This window comes from Sturnira hondurensis, unplaced genomic scaffold, assembly GCF_014824575.4.
Source record: "Sturnira hondurensis isolate 20B ecotype Veracruz unplaced genomic scaffold, ASM1482457v3 Scaffold0002638, whole genome shotgun sequence".
In the NCBI taxonomy this organism is placed as follows: Eukaryota; Metazoa; Chordata; class Mammalia; order Chiroptera; family Phyllostomidae; genus Sturnira; species Sturnira hondurensis.
In genome coordinates this window covers 14,053,364-14,078,399 of record NW_028075269.1, presented here as the reverse complement: position 1 = coordinate 14,078,399, position 25,036 = coordinate 14,053,364, and the positions used below count along the sequence as shown (strand labels likewise).

The 25,036-nt window shown below is 36.2% G+C and overlaps 1 pseudogene; it reads left to right on the top strand.

Annotated features, from left to right (window-relative positions):
- The first annotated feature begins 24,490 nt into the window (after positions 1-24,490).
- On the top strand, positions 24,491-24,801 carry LOC118983204 (60S ribosomal protein L37a-like; annotated as a pseudogene).
- The last annotated feature ends 235 nt before the right edge of the window (positions 24,802-25,036 follow it).

The window sequence follows — 25,036 nt, the reverse complement described above, 5'->3', positions numbered from 1 at the left end:
ATTCAAAAGAGTAATATAAGCGTGTAGGTAAAACTTTATCACAGATTATTTATTCCAAGGCTATTTCTTCTGTACTTTACTGTATGTTATATCCCCCTCTCATAATTTTTCTTTTAAGAAAAGAAACAAAATCTGAGACTTCTGGCCAAGATGGAGGTGTAGGTAGACACACTGTGCCTCCTCACACAACCAAAAGAAGAACAACAACAATTTAAAAACAAAAAACAACCAGAACTGACAGAAAATCGAACTGTATGGAAGTCTGACAACCAAGGAGTTAAAGAAGAAATATTTGTCCAGACCAGTAGGAGGGGCGGAGATGGGCAGCTGGGCAGAGAGGACTGGAGGCAAAGCAGCGGCTGGTGGACTCAGTGAGGTGGCAGACTGTGGCAGGGGGCATGGTCCCAAGGCAGCTGGTGGACCAGGTGGTCCCACATTTGTGCATAGATAAACCAGGAGAAACAAGTGGGGAGCAGGATGGACTGCACCATCTAGGGTTCCAGCGCAGGGAAATAAAGCCTCAAACCACCAATTGAAAATACCTGTGGAGGGTGAGGTACCAGGAGAAACTCCCAGCCTCACAGCAGAGTTCAATGGAGAGACCCACAGGGTCCTAGAATGTACACAAACCCACTCACATGGGAATCAGTACCAGAAGGGCCCAATTTGCCTGTGGGAAGTGGGGGAAGTGGCTGAAATCTGGCAGAGAGTTGAACAAGCACCATTTTTCCCTCTTGGACCCCTGCCCCCGACACAGCATCACAACTCAGCGATGTGGGTTGCCCTGCCCTGATGAACACCTAAGGCCCCGCCCCTCATATGTAACAGGCATGCTGAGAAAAAAAAAATGGCCCCCAAAAAGAACAGATCAAAGCTCCAGAAAAAATACAACTAAATGATGAAGAGATAGCCAACCTATCAGATGCACAGTTCAAAGCACTGGTAATCAGGATGCTCACAGAATTGGTTGAATTAGGTCACAAATTAGATGAAAAAATGAAGGCTATGCTAAGTGAAATAAAGGAAAATGTACAGGGGATCAATAGTGATGGGAAGGAAACTGGAACTCAAATAAACAATTTGGAGTAGAAGGAAGAAATAAACAACCAACCAGAACAGAATGAAGAAACAAGAATTTTAAAAAATGAGGAAAGGCTTAGAAACCCCCAGGACAACCCACGGACATGAACTAAAGGGGGGGGTGGAATGTGGGTGGGAGGGGTGTGCAGGGTGGAAGGGAATGAAGGGGGAAATGGGACAACTGTAATAGCATAATCAATAAAATATATTTAAAAAGAGAGAGAAGAAACAAAACTTTTTCAGAAATTTCATATCATCCAAGAGGATAACCAGGGCTGAAATAAACATGTACAAATTCACCGCTGCCTATTATACTTACAGGTTGTCTGAAACACTGAGGTCTTTTGAAAATGTACCAAAATAATCACTGTCATTTAGAATAGAAAAAGACTATCACTTTAAAGGACCTGGCTATTTACCTAGTGCCTTCCATTTCTATAAGTTTCTCTAAATAGAACTGATCTGATACACATTAAAATCTACTTAGTGTTGGATACTATGCAGTATAATTTTCACATTTTGTCTCAAAATTCTCATGGCAATTTATATATGAAATACATTCTATGATCCCACTCTATAGATGCTTTCTTTATGCTCAAGAGTTTGAGTAACCTCCTCAAGTCTATGCAAGTGGGAAGTCAAAGACTGTTAGGCCCTATAATCCACCCGACTCTCCACAAAGCAGAGAGTCAATGTTACCCAGGGCACAGAGTGTGATACTGGTGAGTAGTAACAGCTTTGCTTTAGTTGATGACCATCAACTAGCCTTGACTTTTGCCTTACTTTGATAAACTGGAGGCCTAGTCGTTCTGAAATTTGCTTCCTCTTAAGCATCTTCTAGATATCAACAATGCAGGGGCTGCACAATGGGGGTAAGACCAGAACTGGCATTACTACATTGCCGCTTTTACCATCTATTAACTTTTGTGAAAGAAAATCACCACAAGTAGGATATTTGACACAATGTTCACATCCTATCCCTGTGCATTCCTTTAATCAATTAACTGATATATGTATTAATATTTGGATCTGATATTTTATTGACTGAGGTTGATTGCTTAGTTTATTAACAGATGAATATTGACAGTTGTCTCAGGAAGCTAATGACACAGGGCATTTCTAGAGTTTGTAGCAAATCTTGACTGCTCCACGGATACAAGAAAAGAGAACACAATATGCCTTGCTTTCTATCAGTACAATCACTTTATTTCTATGTAACTACTTTCCTTAAAAATTACTACTGGCAGGAAAAAAAGAGAGATCTCCTAAAATCACAAACAAAACCTTTTCAAGATTGTAAACAATTCAGAGTAAAAATTCCTCAAATGTCAACATTACCACGATTTTGAAAGTCATGCATTTTCATTATAGAAAAATTAAAAATAAATACGTTCAAAAAGACGGATCTGTAACTATAGTTATTTTATTCAAGGCCAAACAAAGTATGGATTTTAATGTAATTACTTTTGGTCTTTTTTTCTTAAGGTAGATAAGGATTTTTTTTCTAAAAAAAATGGTGGTCACTCAGTATGTAGAAAATAATACCTCATGACTAGGTTTACATAAATCATAAACTGAATATAAATTAAATTTGAGTGTTTAAATTTTTTAGTTATTCTTAAATAGCATAGCTCTATACTTGGATTTCATTATAGTATATTGAAATAGTGTATTTATATCACTGAAAAAATATTAGTTACAAATGAATGTTGATTCTCAAAATGTAGGTTCTAAGGTAATCTGTATGTATATTCTAAAATATACTTAGCTATGTACAGATAAGAAAAAAAACCTGCTGAGAGAGAAGGTAACATACACTTGCTTCTTGAGATTCTTGAAGGGGCTACTAACAGCGTGAGTGTGTGTTGATGCTATGGAAAAAAAGAGAAGAAAACAACTTCAGCAAGCATTTGAAAGTGGTCAAGTGGTCGGTAATGGGCTGTATAATTTTCCCCTGTGCAGCCCCACCAGCACAATCCAAAACTGCCTCATTGCAGTGTGCATTTCATGTAACGACAGTCTGGAAGGGCATGCCGAGGCATTCCTGATGCCAGAAGTCCACCATCGTGGACAACAGTGCCCTTCACCGGCCTGTAGGTGATCCCCAGCATGAATTAAATGGCCTGAATATAAACTTGGATTTGTCTATAAACTTCTTGGAATGAATGGGCTTAGCAGGATTTCTGATGTAATGCTTATAGATGAAGTCATTCATTCAAGCAATATTTATGAAGCCCTTTCTATGTTCAAGGCAGGGTACTGATCTCGCAAGATGTAAATATGAACAAGAAAGATGCACAATTTTGTCATACTAAGACAAACTCAAATAAACAAAAAAAAACAAATAACGCAAAGCAAATGTTTATCTAGGAGAAGATCTTTCCAGATGTTTACTCAATTCATAGTTCTTGTCTTGATGGACCTATAGCATCATCTGATATAACTGTATTACCCCTTCTAATTTGGTATTCTTCCTTTCCTTGACATGCAGGTCAGCATCCTCTTTTGGTCTTCCTCTTACTTCGTGACTACTTATTCTCAGTATCCTTTGTTCTTCCCCTCAGAGCTTAGTGTTTTGTATCTTGTCCATCTTTACTCACTTTCCTGGTAACACAATTTACTATCACATATTAAAATATCACTAATGTGCTTTAAACTCATTGAGTATACATGTCAGCTCTCTCCTAAATTTCAAAGTCATATATCAAACTGCTGCTTGATTTTTCCACTAAGATAACAAACAGGCATTTCAAACTTAATTCATTTAAACATTGGCTCTTAATATGTCACCTTCCAAAACCTACCCTCATTCATGAATGAGCTCTACCCTCATTCATGAATTCTTGACAATCCATCTAATGGTGACTCAACCTTGTATTTGCTCTCACCAACTCCTTAAGGCCATCTTTCTCTTATATCTCACATCTAATGTATGAGAGGCTCCTGTTGGCTCTTTCTTCTAAATAAACTTTGATTTTGACTTTTATCACTAGCTTCTTAGCTAGTTTCCCAGCTTCCACCGTTCTCACCCATAATATCTCTCTCTCTCTCTCTCTCTCTCTCACACACACACACACACACACACACACACACACACACCCCTAACATTCAGAATGACCTGTTTAAAATGTAGGTCAAGTATTGTCATTTCACTTCTCAACATACTGCAACGCTTCCCACTTCAAGGTTAAATGATGGCCACACACCCCTATTATATTGTTTTTTTCCTCATTGAATACTTTGATCTTCCATGAACATGATATGTCCTATTGAAGTATTTTGTGTTCATTGTGCCTTTATCATTAATAGTTTACATTTCCCTGATTTTTCTTGCCTAACTCTCCAGGTATTTCGAGTCTGTATTTTAATGCTACCTTATTAATGAGAACTTTCTGGCTTTCCACCCTCCCACTCCCATCCACAACCAATACACTCATTCAGCCTAATTCTATTTTTCATGCTACATTTTGCTTTTTTGGGCAGTTTTCCCTTACCATTACATTATATAATTTACCTGTTGGGTTTATCATATTTTATGAGCTTTAGTCTACTCTGTAAGTTCTAGTATGATCATTGTCTTTACTTTTTTTGTTTAGTAACATACAGTGGGACTTAGAACACTACGTATCATAGAGCTGTTCAAAAATACTCCTTGTACGCATTAAGGCAGTTAGGGCCCAGAATCATAACACAGATCAGATTTTGATATTTTCTTTTCCCAAATGTCAAAAGGCACCTCAATATATCAGACATCTTTGTTCTTTTACATGTGTATCTGGAAAAAGAAGGAAGAGTAGATGCTGAGGGAGAGTCATTAAAAGCTGGAATGAATTCATACTAGTTTAGTCTGGTATGAAGGGATGGTTTTGGTTCTCACTACTTCCAAAAAAAAGCATTTCTCCCATTAGGAAGACATGCTCTTCTTTGGCATTCATTCTGATTCAAACTTTCAGCGTGGTAGCCCTTGCTCTTGTCATGGTTTATCAAAACTGTATCTTTGACTTCTACTTAACAGCTTGGAAATTATGTTAACAGAAATTCACAGAAAGTTAGAGGCATCATTCAGTTTCCATTTAATTAGAAACATCTTTTCTTACATCACAGATTGATATCCAGCCACGACTCATTGTCAGAGCTCTGGAGAGTGTGAACTCTCACTTTCCTCCTTCTCTCAAATTGGAAATGGGATACTAAGTACACTCTCATAGCAGGGTGTTTTAATGTACCTTAATATTATTCAGAATAGGCAAAGAGGAAAGATAAATTCAGAACTATCATGCTATCTATACGCTCTACAGCCAGCCTCTCCGTGCCACGTGGGACCATGGCTCAGCAAAGCCACTTGATACATTGGTATGTTGAGGTTCATAGCTAATGGCTTTGGGCTTGTGCTCTCACTTCGTATGTGTGTAATAAGCCCCAGTTTGCCAACTGATGAGTGGCGTAATAGAAAAAGGGGGAAGAAGTGCCAACTTAACAAAATCAAGGAGCTACCCACAGAGAAAAGAAGCACTTTCTTTTTAAGTCTAATTTGGGTTCTATATAAAAGAATTGAGTGAGAATTTTTTCTCACTCCTCTCAGCTCAAGAAAGAAATAAATGCCAAATGGCAACAATCCTCCTTAATTTTTTCCTTTCTTTACATTGAAGAGGTGAAAATTACCCAATTTGTGCACCTATTACAAGTCACTTTAGCGATTCCCAGAGAAGCGAGCTGCATTTCTCTTTCCCTCCACAGTTGCACAGTATTTCAAAGCAGGACAGATGCATCAGGTGACGATCTTTGATTTTTTAAAAAAGCAGCTGTTTATTGAGGTAGTTTTAAGCTGCTTAGAAGTCTACATGTGGAATGAACTTCCACAGACTAATTAGAATTATTTGGCTGAAGAAAAAGTAGTATTCTGTGCCAAGGAAAGAAAATATCACTTCCCTGTTTAACCCATCATTTCACAGAGAACAAAACTGAGGTATGGACAGCCCAATCTACGGGTGTGGAATAATGAGTAAATGAGCTTTGTAGATAGATGCAAATAGCATATTTTTACCCACTTTCTAATATCAAGAGATCATGTTGCGCAGTAAAGTAGCATAAACTTTGGGTTAGGTTTACGAGAAAGATTTATGCCACTGTTCTCCAGTTTATTCACTATGGAACATTGGGTAAGATCTTAAAGGTCTCTGAGTCTCATCAATAAAATTAAAGTAACAATTCTTATCTGTTATAATATGGCATACAAATATAATAATAACAACACAAATAATTAAATCATAATATATTCCAGGTACTCTATAAATGTTTTACGTGTATGAATGTATGAGTGTTCCAACAACTCTATGACTACAGTATTATTACTATTTCCATTGTACAGAGTATTAGCTCATCATGAAATTAAATAACTCATGTAAAGCACTTGGTAAAGGTCCTGATCTATAATATATAGTAAATTTAAATTATCATGTTATCTTCATTATACTCATTGTCATAATCATAACTCATGTTCATGTTTCATATGGCTTCAGCAAAAGAGTTACATAAAATCAAGTGTAAGAAGTTAATAAAATTGAGGTTTCAGTTGTAGAATATCCAAGAAAGATATCAATCAAATGATCCTCTTTGAAACAGTTACTAGAATATTTCCAAAAGCAGGAAGAAACACAAAGCGGAAGAGGGGGGGTAAGAAATTAGGAGACAAGGTGAAGAAGCCAGTTAGTAAAACTGAATGGAAATGTAATAGGGAGGAAATATTCAGTCCATACTGAAAGCTATTTTACAAACAAAGACTGTGCGTCTATAATGCAATGGGCAGGACAGGGCTAGTCATGACTTTAAGATTTGTATTAGATGATGTATAATTGCATTTACTCGATCAAAGAAACAACTTATGTATCCCCAAAATTAGTGGATGTTAAAAGTATATTAATGCACTTTTGTAATATAGATCAGTGTCCATTCAACTCACAAAAAGAGTAATCAGGCAGACTATTTGTTTTTAAATTTGTTTAATTCCCTGCCCCTCAAAGGGGAAGTTCTCCCTTCAATACCATTTATATCAATATTTTATTGTCAGAAAGAGGAAATTCTGTCATAAAACTAACAGACTATCACTTATGAGTCTTTTTTTATTTTTTGTTTTGTAGAAATAATAGAAGAATAAGAATTTATGTATGAACTATCCTTATACAATGAACATAATTAAGATAGTATTACATTTATCCAATACATTTTAACATTCAATTACAGTTGTCCCCATTCTCCCCCATTATCCTTCCCCAGCCTACCCACCCACACCTCCCACATTCAATCCTCTGGCCCCGTGTTGTCTGTCCATGGGCCCTTTATCCATCTTCCTTAACAACCCTTCCTCTTCTTTTTCCCCTCCCTCTGGTTACTGTCAGTTTGTTCTTTATTTTCATCTCTCTTGTTCTATTTTGCTCACTTGTTTGTTTTGTTGATTAGGTTCCAAACATGAGTCTTTTAAAGTTGTGTCTGACTTTCTTAGATCTATGCTGGACTTCTTAGTCACCTCAGTATGTGTGATTGACATAAACCTCAGGGATTTTACTGCAGTTCAGTTGGTGCTTATACTGTTTTTCATGCACTTCTCCTGAACTATGAAAACAGGTAAGTATGACTGATGAAAGTCCATTGTCTTTCCTAAGCCACAGGCAAAACATTCAACAGCTGTTTGATTTTGTTTTCTATAATCAGTACTCAAATTTCTGTCGATTTCCCTAAAGGCATCTGTAATAAAATTTGGCAACTATTTAATAGTGACTGAAGTACCTTCTACAGCTTTCTTTATTCATGTATTCTAATCATGGCATTAGAATTCTAACAACCCTGTAAAATTTAAATTGCTATTTTTGAGTCCTGGTAAGTCTGTCTTTGTGCTATAATGAACTGTGTTAGGTATTACTGAGCAGGACAAAGTCCTAGAAAAACCTTCAGCCTCATTTCCTTAGGTAGCCCTCTTATATTATAATAAAAATATCAATGCATTGATCTGCATTCATAGGACTAATATTTCCACCTTTTTATTCACATAACAGCATTTATTGATATTAATATTTTAAAAGTTTTATTACACTTAATATAATTAATTTAAATGATTAGGAATAATTCCTTGGCCTCTATTAAAAAAGCAAATAAGATAAAATTAAGAGGTAAGACTATAATACTATTTGGGGCACGTGCATATATGAATAATTTATTACTTATTAACCTGTGGATGGCCTTAATGGTTGAGTTGAATGAACTTCATAACTTAAAGAAATATGTAAATAATTTATCCAAAATTAGAAGAAAAATAAAAAAAAGCTCTTGCAGAGATCAAAATTCATAATTATTTCTCAATAGAGATTTTTGGATTGAATGCTGTTAAATAGGTCAAAGAATGAAACTGGGTGGAAGAATTATGAAATACCACCTTAAAGTCCAGCCAGATACCTGGGCTGTAAATTCTTCAGACTGGAGCCAACTAAGCAAGACCGAAATCATTGAATGGAACTCTCGAAGGACTGTCTTTTGTCAGTCGTGACTTTGCATGTTTTCTGTTTCTATAGTTCAGGTATCAACAATCATATGAAAATTAGAGCTACGATATATTTGGTTTATTTTATTGACGAGAAGTTAATTTACTTTAGGTTTAGGGTTTATTGGGGTTTAAAGGAATTAAGCCATGTGATCTCCTACATTTGAAGTTAAGAATTAAAGGTTAATGGAGGCCCACACTTTAGTATCTTGAATGCTCCAAGTATGGGGGGTACAGATCCAGCCAGGTTGGAGGGGATTCAGGTAACCGAAGGACGTGCTGTTAGGAAACTTCTAGTATTATTTGTAATATATAAATGCACGTGTTTTATTTGTCCCTAGCCTAGAATGCAAGGAAATAATTGAAGTTTCCGTAAGTACCCAAGCATAGTGATAGGATGATAGAATTATAGAAAGTGACTGAGTTAATCAAACATTCACACATTAGTTAGGGAAACTAAGAAATAACACATACTTAAGAAACACACAGTGGATTTTAGTGGATTTTAAATTGAAGATGCAATCATAAAACTGATGCCCTCCTAGTAAAATGGTAATCATTTTTTGCATTCAATAATGCAAAAGCAATCAGAAGAGAAAGCAGTCAATGAGAGACGATGTTTTCAGGGAAGATTTTGAGAAATCCTATTAGGTAAGGAGAAACAAGTATGAGAGGAAAAAAGGCTATGCCAGGATAATTTTTAACTTGGTACTTATATCATTGCCTGAAAAAGACAGTGATTGACAATCATCCATGTTGTCTGTCAACATGAGATTGACTTTCAGGTAAGTTTTGTAAAAATAGTACCATAAGTCATAAGCAACTGCCATTATAAATAGATCAGGTAACTAACATGTAGAACAAAAATTCTAGAGCATTCCCTTTTTAAAAGCCCAGTATAACACCACTGCAAAGAAAAGTCAACAAGGCAGGACTGAGATCGCTATCCTTACACAGGCCTCCTTTCAAGGTTGGCTCTTGGCTAGTAACTAAGAGCATAAACAGTAAAATATTTCCTACACTGATCATTTATTTTCCCTAAATGGGAAGAGTGGCTCCTGGGGCCTAGAGAAGACAAATAATGTGATTTATGCTGAGCACTTGCTTTTTTTCTAGGCATCTGGATTTTTGTACATGCTAAGCTGAGGGTGCCTATGTGAGAAGCCCCCAGGATAGACCCTGGACACTAGTCTCCATTGAGCTCCCCTGTTAGACAACATTCCACACATACTGTCACAGTTTGAGGCTGGAGGGATCAAATACATCTGGGTGACTATATGGGAGAAGACACTTGGGAATTTGCACTCAGTTGTTGTTCGGAAGTTTATTCTGTGTGGGTTTCCCTTTGCTGATTTTGCTTTTTATCTTTTGCTGGTATAAATCGTACTGAAGAGTATGATGATATGCTGAGTCTTCCCAGCCTTCCTAGTGACCACAAAACATGAGGATCATCTTAAGGACTCCAAAATCAACACCAAGGAAATAAAAAACAAAAAATCAATAAGGTAGCCCTGGCTGGTGTAGCTCAGTGGACTGAGCACAGGCCTGTGAAGCAAAGGGTCACCGGTTTGATTTCCGGTCAGGGCACATGCCTGGGTTGCAGGCCAGTTCCCAGCAGGGGACGCACAAGAGGCAACCACACATTGATGTTTCTCTCCCACTCTTTCTCCTTTCCCTCCCCTCTCTCTAAAAAATAAATAAATAAAATAAAAAATCAATAATGTAATATTTCAAGAAGTATAAGAATGTCTCAAAAATTAAAATAAGTCCAATTGTTTACACACAAAGGAAATTAAAATGTTGAAGAATGACATCACAAGAAATTCTATATAGGGCAGATTAAAGTTTCCTCTTCCACATAATGTATCTAAACAGGTGATTATATTAGCAGTTTCCCTTTCCTCTCAGTCAATGGAAATGAATACCAGTATGCTCAAGTATTCCAAAATTTCCAACATCCTCCTGACAAACTGAGAAGAAAAATAATTAAAATTCTAGATGTGAGAATTTAAGCACATGAATTCACAGCTATTGGTGACATCTAGAGGTTGTAGAAAATCTGTTTTTGAATCCATGTAGTTATACCTATTCTTCAAAATTAATGAACACATGAATAAAGACAAGTGACAAGAGAACCCTGACAGTATCACAGTTCAGGGTTACCACCAGGATGACAACTCAGGTGAGCAAAGAAGAAAATTTTGGAGGAGTAGATTGAAGAAATGCAGAGCAATTATGGCAATGTCAGGTTTCAGCAAATTCTAAAAGCAAATAAGCCACCCATACAAGAAGAGGGTGCTGCAAACACGAGTTAAACGAAACTAAAATTTAGTTTTAAAGGATAACTTCTGGTTGGGTAGAGAGTACACGGTTAGCCTAGGAATAGGAGGGTGATGGAGTGGGATGTTTGGAGAGGCTTTCTGCTATAATTTCTTATTCTCAAGCATATAGAAGTAGATAAATGACATTTACATTAAAAATATGTCAAAATACCATCTAGCTCTATGATAGGAAAATAGTAATTTCTCCTCTGGCAAAGAAGTCAAGATTGACAAGAAATGGCATTTCACAGATACCAAGTTCAGCCTAGTGACGGGCTGGGCATATTAAGTAAACAGAAATGGGACTTTTAAAGATGTGGTGTATTAGACACAAACAATTTCATTCAAATGCTTTCATTTCTTAGCCTGTGCTGAAAACAGTGGCAGAATGAAAAAAGTTCTAGGTTATAAGTATTAAATATTACATTACATCCCTGGAAAACCTCGTTACAAGATCACAGTAAGGGGAGGAGGTTTTGTAACCTTTTTAGTCCTCTTTTTAGAGCATTTCCTTTCAAACATGTGGAAAAATAGGGATATTATTTCAGCATGCAATTGATAAGACGGTAGTAAATCTCTCTCTTTTTCTTCATATATAATGTATATGCATGTGCATTTTTTAAAATAGAATAGAGACACTTGCAGATTCTATTGCCTAGTTAATATTTTATTGATATAAATATTATATGCAATTATATCATTTTGTTCAAATTTCTTGATTTCATTTTGTAATACACAGTCAAGTAGAAAATATTACAGATTGGAATCCACATGAGGAGAATGACACACAAATCCTTCTACTATGAATGGGCACGTTTTTGCTTATTGCTCTTGGCCCTTTCTTGTCTTCCAGGCCCCATGGTTTAAGATGCAAATAGCTTATTTGCAAGCAAAGCAGTGCCATATTATTAGCATGAGCATTTTGATTGAAAAATCAAAATATTTTGTGTTCTCCTTAGCACAGTCTGAAGTGGACGTGAGTGGTAAAGGTCTGACCTGGGTCACCAAGTGTTAGTGGAGTGAGAGCCAAAAAAAAAAAAGCATCCCGTCTGTGCCTTGGAAATACAAAGTAAAAAAAGAAATATCCAGTTAATTTTTTGAGCATCAATCTGAAATAAAATACAATTCATCACAGTGACAATAATCACTAGTAAAATAGCATTCATTGGACAGAGAAGAGGAAAGATTAGTAAAGGTTAAATTTCAATGATCAGTTGAAATGTTACAGTAAAGGTTGAAATGTTTTAATAATTTCAATGATCGGTTGAATGTTGCATTGGTGATAATAACAATGCAAAAATAATTGAAACATTTAAAAGAGAGAAATGTTTTAATTTCTTGTCCTTAGCATTTGAGATCGCCCCTTTCACATACATTATTAATAACAAAAATCTCTGTCTATTTGATTCATCATAGCAGATTCAGCAAAATGTCAGCAACCAAAAACTTTAAGGATATGTACATATAAAACTTCCTCCAAAAAAAGGATATGTTGAACTCATTAGACTGATGTGTTTAACTTTAATCCTAATTTACCAAAGAAAAAGTTTGGAAAACATTAAATAGGAAACCAAAGGTGCACAGTCCAGAAAGATTCATAGTGATTGTAAAGCTCCATTCAGGTACCAATGTGAATGAAGAAAGCAAAGTATGGCAGAGGGATGTTCAAGAACTACTAGAAAATTAAAATGTAATTTACTAATAAACATTAGCATTAGCAGTTACCATTAATGCAACCCCTGATATGTACCAAATATATACAGTCTGGCACAAACAACGCTCTTTTTTTACTACAAAATTTTTATTACAAAATCATAAGCCTGTAATTCTGTAATATTCCACTATCACACCCAATAAGACCATAGGACATTTAAGGTGAAATGTTCAAATTAAAAGTGTAAGTTATTACACTCATGTATTACCCTATCAACCACACTCAAGCAGGTATTACTTCTGCTGGACCCTGTATTTTTATATGTATTAAAGTTTATGGGGGGTAAAATTCTTGTCTAAGTTCACATACCTAAAAAGTGACAAGAAATACACCAAGAAAGGAGAAAAATCCTATTAATTGGCTTCACCCTGAAAAAATATATATATAGGCACAGGGTGCAAGTTTATCCTAGCCTCTACCTTACCCGACATAACAAGTTATAGACAGCACACACACAAAGCTGCATGAGATATACATTTGACATTAAATAACATATAAAAAAACTGAGATGGTTTAGAAATTCAGATTTCAAGAATAAATTTAATAAGTATAAGTGTGGGAATATGTAGTTAGTTTCAAACTCTTAAAAATAAATTTATTCCAGGTTTGGCTGGTGTGGCTCAGTGGATTGAGTGCCCACCTGCAAACCAAAGGGCCTCCACGCTGATTCCCAATCTAGGACACATGCCTGGGTTGTGGGCCAGGTCCCCAGTAGGGGACACGTGAGAGACAACCACACTTTGATGTTTTTCTCCTCTCTTTCTCCTTCCCCTCCCCTCTCTAAAAATAAATAAATAAATAAGTATTTTTAAAAATTAATTTGTTTTAGTTATGCAAGTCTGGTTCAATATTTGAAAATCGATTGATAGAATCCAATGTAACAGGCTAAACAGAAAAATTATATGATCAGATCAATTGATGCAGAAAATTCATTTCACAAAATAAAACTATAATTCCTGAGAAAAAAAACCCTAAAAATTAAGAAGAAACTTCTCAACTTTATAAAAACACCTTTAAGAGCCTGGCTAACATAACACTCAACAGTGAGAGACTGAACAGTCTTTCCCTTTCAACTCCAAGGACATCCTCTTGCACCAGTCTTTTTCAGTATTGTGTTGTAGTGCTTCGTGTTATGTCAGTAACACAAGAAAGAAAAAATGTATGCATATTGGGAATATGAAATAATGAATAATATTTGTCTTTCTTTATAGATGACATGATTATCTATGTGAAAAGCTATTTAATTGTCCAGATATACAATTTACAATGACAACAAAAAATGAAGTTCTTAGCTATAAATATACTAAAGTATAAGATCTGAATGCAGAAAACTATACAACATAGACGGAAGTCATCAAAAATCTAAATAAATGGAGAGATATCCTGTGTTCATGGATTGAAAGATTCCATATTGCTAAAAATGACAATACTTCCTAACTTATCTATATTAATCCAAATCAAAAATACTAGCAAGCTGTTTTGTTGACATTAATAAGCTCACTGTAGATTTTACATGGAAATGCAAAGAACAGAAAATAGTCAACAAAATAATAAAGATGAGTATGAAGGAAAAACACTACTAATTTGGTGACTTGATATAAAACTAGGATAATCAAGAGGATTTCTATTTGGTCTGTTGAGAGTAGCAGCAGCAATGTACTTAAAGACATTCGTTCTGGAGAGGAGGAGATGATAATATTTCTTTCACAATACCCAATATGAGCGGTGTGTTGAAATCTCGTGAAGCACCAAGGTGATCCATGAAGATGGAACATAAGAGAAATGAGAATAAAATGTACATGTTGTGCTCACTCTAACACTGCTCTATGCTGTTTGCTTATCCAGCATCACTCGATAATTGCCCGATTACCTCTCCAAAAAAAGGAAATGCCTTGTTAATAGATTCTGCAGGTACTTTGTAACACAATACATATTACTGGTTTTATTTAGCTGAGAACTACAGATCAGACTCTCACTAAATTCAAAGCTTTGTCCAAATGTCTTTAGCGTTTTCTTTTTGTGTTTGAAATACCCCTGCCATGGCAACACTTTTATTTATATTTTGCACCTTTTTAAAAAAATTTATTGCTGTCCAAGCATGGTTGCTGCCTTCCCTCCCCCCCCATCAATCACCCCATCCCCCACCATCCCCAGCACCCTCCCCTGTTTACACACCCCTCAGTTTTTTGTCCATGTGTCCTTTATAACTGTTGAAAACTGCTCTTGAAAACTGTCCACCCTTTTTCCCCATTGTCCCCTCCCAATTCCCCTCTGGTTACCGACAATTTGTTCTTAATGTCAATGTCTGTGGTGATGTTTTAAAGGCTGTTTATTGCAATTCTTGAAGGCCAATTAAAAGGTCTCCTCTTGACTCACATAGAGATCTCATTATGTACTTCAAAAAATTCCTGGTTGTGGAATGATTTAATGAGACAAAGGAGTACCCTCATTTTAGTTCCTTTTATAATATCCCAAAAGGTTTAACCTGGAAAATCCTATCAATGTAATTTTTTCTTAAAGACCCAAATTACACGAATATTTTTGCATTTATAATTGTCAAGTCCTACTCAAAGGTTTGGTTTTTTAAAAAACTAAATATCCATCCTGTTTTTTTAAATATCAGCCTTTAATGCATTCTACAAAGAAAATTTATAGGGATTTAAATTATGAAAGGAGCCCTGGCTAGTGTAGCTCAGTGGATTGAGCACAGGCCTGTGAAGCAAAGGGTCGCTGGTTCAATTCCCAGTCAGGGCACATGCCTGGGTTGCAGGCCAGGTCCCCAGTGGGGGACACATGAGAGGCAACCACACACTGATGTTTCTCTCCCTCTTTTTCTCCCTCTCTTTTCTTCTCTCTTAAAATAAATAAACATTTTTTTAAAAAAATTATGAAAGGAGAAGTTACAACAACCAAATAGGAAATGTTGGCAGAAAACTAAGGTAGGGAGTGAAATATAATTAAGCTTAAGAAACAGATTATGCAAGACTATTCTGACCATTGTCGCCACCTTAATTGATGCAAAGGGCAAATGAAAGGTGGTAAAAATATTTTTAAATGAGTATAGAAATATTATATAATCACAGTTGAGACTTGAGAAGATTGCTTCTGGCTGAAGTACAAAGAATAGTTTAGTAGCTAAAAAGGAGGCAGGGGCACTCACTGATAATGAAATCCTGGGTCCTGGCAGGTGTGGTTCAGTTGGCTGGAGGGTGGTCCTGGAAACTAAAAGGTCAATGGGTTCCATTCCCGGTAGGGCAAACGCCTAGTCTGTAGGTTTGGTCCCCAGTTATGGTGAGTACAAGAGGCAACTGATCAATGTTTGATCAATGTTTTGATCAACTGATCAAAAACACTGATCACATCAGTGTTTCTCTCCCTCTTTCTGTCCCTGTCCTCCTCTAGCTCTTGGTTGAATGTAGAGATTATTCAACCAAGAAAATATATATTCATGTGATTTCACCTTATCTATATCATCTCAAAGAACTTTAAGTTGCATCAGTAGTATCCTTTGGATGATGTTATATTACAAAGCATTTAAGAATAAAAGATTACTAGATTTTAAGTGGGAAGGAATATGAAGAAAATAGCATCTATCTATATGTTGAGTTAAAAATTCCATTCATTTCCTGTATATGCCGCTTTATTCCAGTGACAACTCACAGTGCATATAAATGATTACTTCTAATGGTCCGCATGACTAGTAGGTTGGATCGAGGGAACTAAAAGCAATGGAGATCAGAATTGTCTGCATTTGTGTGTCCCCAAACCACAACAAAAAAGTTCCACCTTTTCTTAGTGCAGTAGATCATGGGGCCAAATAAAATGGCCTAGTGATATGCTCAGACAATTGACTTGAAAATGAAGCTCATGGAAATTCATCTTTTCTGGATAATTACCAGGAAATACAGCAGGTCCTTGAACAATGTAGTTTTGTTCAATATTTTTTTTTTACTTATGATATTGAGTTTAACTTTTTTCTTCTTTTTTTTTATTTAATTATTTTTCAAGTACAGTTTTCTGTCTATTACTCCCATCCCATCCCACCCCACCCCCGTGCTCCCCACCTCCCTCCCATTTCCACCCTTCTCAGTTGTTGTCCATGTATCCTTTATATATGTTCCTCTAAATCCCTCCCCTATTTCCCCTGAAATTCCCTCCCCTCTCCCCTCTGGTCACTGTCAGCCTGTTCTCTATTTCAGTGTGTTTGGTTATATTTTGCTTGCTTGTTTGTTTTGTTGTTTAGCTTCCTGTTAAAGGTGAGATCATATGGTATTTGTCCCTCAACACCTGGCTTATTTCACTCAGCATAATGCTTTCCAGTTCCATCCATGTTGTTGCAAAAGGTAGGAGCTCCTTCTTTCTTTCTGCGGCATAGAATTCCATTGTGTATATGTACCATAGTTTTTGGATCCATTCATTTACTGACGGGCACCTAGGTTGCTTCCAACTCTTGGCTATTGTAAATTGTGCTGCTATGAACATTGGGATGCATGTGTTCTTTGGGATTTGTGTTTTAGGGTTCTTAGGATACAATCCTAGCAGTGGAATTGCTTGGTCAAAAGGCAGGTCCAATTTTAGTTTTCTTAGAAAATTCCATACTGTTTTCCATAATGGTTGTACCAGTCTGTAATTCCACCAACAGTGGACTAGAGTCCCCTTTTCCCCACACCCTCTCCAACATCTGTTGTTTATTGCTTTGTTTATGATAGCCATTCTCACAGGTGTAAAGTGGTATCTCATTGTGGTTTTAATTTGCATATCTCTGATAGCAAGTGATATTGAGCATCTCTTCATGTGTCTCTGGATCCTCTGTATGTCTTCCTTGGAGAAGCGTCTGTTCAAGTCCTTTCCCCATTTTTTTAATTGGGTTAGTTGTCTTCTTAGAATGAAGTCGTGTGAGTTCTTTGTATATTTTGGAGATTAAACCTTTGTCTGAGGTATCATTGGCAAATATCAATAATTTTTTAATAATGTCAATGAGGAAAAAAATCCATTCCCCTGAGGACAGGCTTATTGATTTTAGTGAGAATGGAGGGGAGGGAGAGAAACATTGATGCGAAAGAGAAAAACATTAATTGGTTGCCTCGTGTACATGCACCAACCAGGAACTGAACCAACAACCCAGAGCCACACAAACCAAGGCTATTAATTTTGCTTAAATGTATGTACAGTTCACATTAATTTTAGTGTTTAATATTAAGTGTTTTGGGATTTTTATTTGTGACCAGAAATACGCTATAGGAATTTAACTGTTGTTTATACCAATAAGCCTGTGGTAAAATTGATTTTTTTATTGCCATTTCACTGATAGTCACAGTTTCCAAAAGGCTATAAAAATGTTAAGCAAACCCTTACCATAGTGGAATAATTTCTGATGTGCCTAAAGATAGAACAAGTACGGTGAAGTCCCCAGATAACACCACTGAGTTTCCAGTAGCCAAAGAGAAATGTATGAGTCTCTGGAGAGACATAAAGGTCAAGGAGAGGGGCATAAAATAATAACATTTTGACAAAACACTAATGAACTAAAAGTCATATTCCTATCCCAACACTGGATAATGCAATAGAGATAGAACCGAAGAATGGTGAAGAAAACACTGATTGAATTGACATGGAAATCTTGGCACATATTGACATGGGGACACTATATAGAAATTAACTTGTGAGCAAAAAATTAAAGCAACTATATTAATTAAACTGAATGAATTTGCACCTTGAGATTTTTCTCCTGTACATAAATAATTGGAGGGGAAATGGAATAAGGTACAGATAACACTAGGGTTTTGTGATGGGAGAAAATTATGGACATGCTATCTTTCGGTAATTATTAAGATTAAAATGTGGTCTTAGGATATAAATATACGACTTTTATTTATACGAAACATAATGTCAACAGAGATTGATTATAAATTATCAGCTATAGTAAGAGATTATCAGATGTTTAAGTAACTTGAATATGCAGTTATGGCATAAACTGTAGATATTTTTATTGATAACTTTTACAACATGAGATCAGTTCTGACAAAAATATAGCAAAAGATTGATGTCAAAAGTAATAATAAAATTCAGTGAAAGAACATTAAATCTTTAAGTTCAGTATTTCAATATTCCAGTGAGATATATATGGTTGGATATATATATATATATATATATATATATATATATATATATCCCATANATTTATATATATATATATATATATATATATATATATATATATATATATCCCATGTGTTACACAACAACTTAGAAAATTTAAAATAATTAAAATAACTTTGATATATTTTATACTTTATTTTGATTTATCCCATAACTTTATAACACTTAAATACAATTTATGATAATTTTATTACAGAGCTAATCGTGTTGCCGTGGCTGGTGTGGCTTAGTTGGTTGGAGCATTGTCCCGTGGACCAGAGGGTAATGAGTTTGACTCCAGGCCAGGGCGCATTCCTAAAACCCAAAACCCAAAACCCTAAGTTGTGGGTTCAGTGCTCAGCCAGGGCACGTACGAGAAGCAATCAATCAATGTTTCTCTCTTATGTCAATGTTTCTCTCCCTTCCTTTCCCTCTCTAAAATCAACCAGCATGACCTCAGGTGAGGATAATTTTTTTTAAAAAGCCATGTTCATTGTAGAAATTTTGAAATGTAGAGAGCAAAGTAAAATGAAAATGATGACAAATTTCTGTTATTATCTGCATCTTGTGTACATTTATGGGAGATGAGCTAGAAAAAAATTCTACCTACAGCCTAACATTCCATAACCCACAACATAACACTCTACATTTTGCAGGAAATGAGACAAATAGCCCCAGAACTCTTGCTCGTTGACAGTTTGGAGTCCCACAGCTCAATGCACGATGCTGCTGGCTCTGCAGTCAGACCACAGAGCTTCCAGCACAGCTCCATATTTTACTGGTCATGTGACCTTGAGTATATAATTTAATCCTTCTGTGCTTTACTTTTCCCATATTGACAAGAATGGTGATAATGTACCTATCACAGTGTGGGAGCAATTGCTAGAAGTTCAAAAGCAGAATTTTATAAGAATACCAAGAACATACTATGATGTTTAACATGAGGATAACACATCTAACCCACAGGATGTGTGAGGACTAATTAGAAACTAGATGTTAAGAGTTTATATGAATGCCTCATACACAGTACTATGTTCCATAAATGTTTTTATAAGTTTATTCAGATTTTTTACCATTACTATTAAAACTGTTAATGATGTACAATAATCAGTGTAAGCCTCCCAACATAGGCTGCTTATCCTCAAAATCAGTGAACATGAAATGCCTAAATATTTTGTGCTTTAAGCACATTTCTTTATAAATCACTCACATTCTCACTTATACTTTAATAATAGGGAGAAACCAGCCTTTCAATGCCCAAAATTAGGAAAAGTAAAATTGTTTCTGGAGGTTACCAAGGATCCTCACTTTTTTTTCTTTGAGAAAAGCAATAGAGGTGGACAGATCGTGGCCTCCCTTTTCCCACCACCTCTCTGAACATTCACAACTTGGCTTTGGGCAGTGAGCAAGCACGGAGCTTTTGTCATCTGCCCTTAGTCACCAAATGAGAGATGCTGAGGCTCACAAATATTCAGCTGATGAAAAAGCCCACAAATGTCTGGAAGTGAGGCAGTCATTTCTGGATGTGGCTCAGCCCTGCACTGAGTGAGGACAAAACTGTTTGTAAAACCCTGGAACCGGCTTCTAGCTCCTGGTATCCTGTAATTTGGATGTAATATAGTCTAAAAAAAGTACAGGTTTAACAGGTGATAAAACATTATTTTCCATGTGCATATGTTAATGTATGTTATTATATACCAAATATATATGTAGTATATACACAGATAGACACATTTTTAAATTGATTAATTATATTTTGAAAAATGTATGTGTGCATATTTTTTGGTCCAAAGCACAGCATCAAATATGAGGAGTTTTGTAAATACAGGGTGGAGCAAAAGTAGCTTTACAGTTGTGAGCATGCAAAACAATTTATTCTTGTATATTCTTTATTAATTACTGTATGCTTTTCCATAAGAACAACCGTAAACCTAATTTTGCTCTACCCTATAATGCCTTTCAGGTGATTATTTGAAAAGAACCTCAACTTAAACCTACTCAAGGATAAGAGCCTCTGTACAGATTTTGAAAATAGTATGTACCCTCCACATACAGGTAGAAATAAGGGTGAGTGCACAGAAATACACCATCTGGACCTTCTAACCTCAGACCATTGCTTGGTTGCCTGCATGTCAGGTATTTGGTGAAGTAATTTCAGCACAGATGAACATTATCCCCCCATTCCTCAAATACTGCATTTCTTCATTACAGAGGCGTGAATGTTGGCCATTTCCAGACAAAGCCAGAAAGCTCAGAAATAAGCGGAGGCAGCAAAAGGAGGTACAGCTGAGGCAAAACTGGTCACAGCTGAATGAAGCTGGTCACAACAAAAATAGCCAGAGTGAAAGACAAGTGGTGCAGAATTTGGGGGTGCAGGGGCGTGCATGAGGGGTATGTAATGCATTTGTAAATATGCAAATCACCAGTTAGTAAACTATACTAAGTCTTACAAGGAAAGGGTTGATACATATTTTTTATCCTAAATGAATAATTATTTACTATTGAAAATAGCATTTAAATTAAATTTTCTCTTCAATTTTTTCCAGTTTAAGGAAGTCTTAAATGTACATTTCCAATGTTGCACTTACTTTTCTTTGAAAAAAATTCAGTGTTCGCTTTTTTTAACTTTTTCTTGAAATAGAACATAGCTGAGTGTTAAAATACATAGACATTCTTATAGTATCATTGTGTGTTTGAGAAAAGAAAATGAGCTATAGATCTAAAAGATGCCACCAACTAGCTACGTGTCTCTAGGGACTCAACGTGTCTCAACCTTAGTCTACTTTGCTATACTGGTTCTTTACTCAGTGCAAATGACATGCACTGTCCTGAAAGCAGACTCTAGTATTGGACTTGTTTGAAAGCTGATTAATAGGATTAATAGAATTATAAGCTATTAATTGTGTGATTTTGGCTGTGTTATTTAGACTTTCTGTGCTTCAGTTTCCCCATTTAAAATAGAGCAAATAATAGTGCCTACTGAATGCACGTAGTGTTTTTAGAAAACTCTTTAAGATGGTGCTGAGAACGTAGAGCAAACCCAGAGAGACCAACTGATTTGCCAAAAGCTGGAGGTTCTGATTAAATCTCAGGCCCAGAGCCCAGACTGGTAAGTTTCATCCCTCCCATTCCATTCCATGCTGTCCCCATAGTGCTTCACACAATAGTCTTTATGATGATTTTTTTCCTCTAATTTATTGATTTACTTTTTAAAAGAAAGAAAATTAGTATTTTAATCATATAATGAGCTTGTCAGTTATCACTAAGCAGAAAGCTTAGCTAATCATATGTATAGATATATATTTTTATTGCTTTGAAGTGATTTAAAAATATCTGATTAAAAGCCATTTTTAAAGCTTCTGTTTAGAAAGTATCTAGACTTGTTTGCTCTTAAAGATTTATTCTGATTATTTTAGAAGAACTGCTGCTTTTTAGAACTCGAGCTTTATCCTATTTTGGAAATAGAAGACAGACAAATTGACTCTTCAAATTGATTCCTTGATATCTTTCAGTGCTGTTCAGCATAAAAGGGGTTTACAACATAGAGTAAGACCAAAAAGTAGAAGAGAAATTCCCTAGAGGCATCACTATGGAAACCAAAGAAGTTCAAGTTAGCAATAATGGGGGGAAGGAAAAGTGTGACACAGAAACAGAGCCTCAGACAAAGTACCCGAACACTGTAATTGCAGTCGAATTACACTTCTAATCCTTTCCAAGACATGCCCTTAACCCAACTGTCTGCTCCCAAGATGGCGCTAAGTTCTGTAAACACCCCTGTACAGCAAGACTAGGCATTCCAACTTAAGAGTCACTACTTTATAACAAAAATTGATTTCAAGCTACATTAGGCTTCCCCAGCTGGGCTACACACGGCTGTAATATAATGTTTGTTTTCAAAATATAAAAAAAAGAGCTTTCATTCAGAAGCCAGTGAGCTGAGACTGTTGTATATTAAATCTCCAGTGAACTTAAGAGTTATAAATTAGAGCCTGATTTCCCTGTGCTTGAAGAGAACTCTGGAGAAAGGAGTCAAATAATTTAAAGTGGTTTTAAGAAACACTCACGCTTTGAGCAATGTTTGGGGGGATATTCCCAAAAGAGTGGATGGATATCCAGATAGGATAGATACCAATAAAGGGAAAAGTCAAGGTTTAGATTGCTGGCTTTGGATATAAACATGGTCGTGTTGGGTTCATCTGTCTTGCATAGCATTTTCAAGGGTTGTGCATTCGGTAGCCTAATAACATGTGTGTTGTGTCACTCTATTTACTTCCGAGTAGTCAGTATGTTTGACACATACTGAATATAGAGGCTCAAATACTAAAATAAGCACGGAAACTTTAGAATATGCTACCACTTATGTATTACTAATGATGTAAGAATTAACTAAGGAGGATTTTCTTATTTTGGTCTTCCCACATCTACCTGTCCACAAAATTTCCATGTTTTCTCCTTATTAGATTAACTGATTCTTTTGGTATATATTTATCACTCATATGTCTCATGCTTAGTCTATCATGAAATTAATACTGGCCTATATTTTTTCTGATAGTATACTATTACACAACTTTGGAGTTTCAAAATTAGGGTTATGTTATTCAGACAAACCTAATTTTTTTACATTGTTGTTCAGGTAATAGTTGCTCTATTTTCCTGACCAGTTCCCCCCTCCCCACCCACTCCCAGTTTCCACTCTCAGTCTTTCCCCTTTTGGCTTTCTCCACGGTTCCTTGATGGCCCATCCTTTTCTTTCCTCCATTATTCCCCTTCCCTCTCCCTTCTGGTGAATGTCAGTTTGCTCTGTGTTTCCAAGTCTCTAGTTATATTTTGCTCATTTGTTTGTTTTGTCAATTAAGTTTCACTTATAGGTGAGATCATATGGTATTTGTCCCTCACTGCCTGGCTTATTTCACTTAGCATAATGCTCTCCAGTTCCATCCATGCTGTCTCAAAAGGTAGGACTTCCTTCTTTTTCTCTGCCACATAAAATTCCATGGTGTAAATGTACCATAGTTTTTTGATCTGCTCATTTACTGATGGGCACTTAGGTCACCTCCAGCACTTGGCTATTGTAAATTGTGCCGCTACGAACATTGGGGTACATAGGTTCTTTTGAATTGGTGTTTCAGGATTCTTAGGGGATAGTCTCAGCAGTGGGATTGCCGAGTCCAAAGGAAGTTCTATTTTTAGTTTTTTTGAGAAAACTCCATACTGTTTTCCACATTGGGTGCACCAGTCTGCATTCCCACCAACATGATCTGTGCTTCAGAAAGCTCAAGGATAATCATAACATCCAGCCCCACTTGCCAACCATGACATATACAACATGGCCTGCCAGACACTGTGGACAGAAAATGCTCCTTCTCACCTGGAGAACAGGGAGCATTAGCCCGTGAGTGTACAAATCACAGCAGGACTTCCCTCTCCAGGAGTCAAGTCGCAATAGTCCAAACTGCAACATGCTTGGTAAAACCCTGAACTTCAAGTAAATTTGGGTTTTCAGCTTCATTTTGTAGCTAATCATTTATACGATCTGGGGAATGATAATATTGCTTTTTTGAGAAACTGCCTTTTCTTTTGGCACTGTCTATAAACTATGTATTTGTTAGAATGAGAATGCCTAAACTTAGGTTTTATAAGCATAATCAATTCCTCTCCTCTGATGATATAAATATAAAATAAATCACAAAGCTACTTCACGGCAAAATGGCTAAGGGCACCAAGAAAGTTGGAATCACTGGTAAACACGGCACCTGTTTTGGCGGCTCCCTAAGAAAAACGGTGAAGAAAATGGAGATCAGGCAACGTTTGCTCGTTTTGTGACACAACCAAGGTGAGGAGGTGAACTATGGGGATCTGGCGCTGTAGTTCCGGAAAAAATAAAAATAAAAACAGCCGCTGGTGGTGTCTGGACCTACGACACGCCTTCCGCTGCAGCAGTCCACTCTGCCATCAGAAGACTGAAGGAAGTGAGAGACCAGGAGAAGGTCCACAATTTGAACATGGCTAGCTTATAATAAACGGGCTAATGTAGGTAACAAAATTTCAGAATCCTCTGAGATGGTATTGGGTTTGTGTAGCCTGTCAATTGGAAGCAGTTTGAGAATTTGCAGGGAATTAAGAAGAAAACAAGTGGAAATTTTACAAAAATTGTAGATGCAACACTTGCTGAGATTGAGGCTTTGGTCTGTTTAGTGAAAATGTAGATACATGATCAATCTATTGAAACATGTCTGACTAGAAGTCTATCAT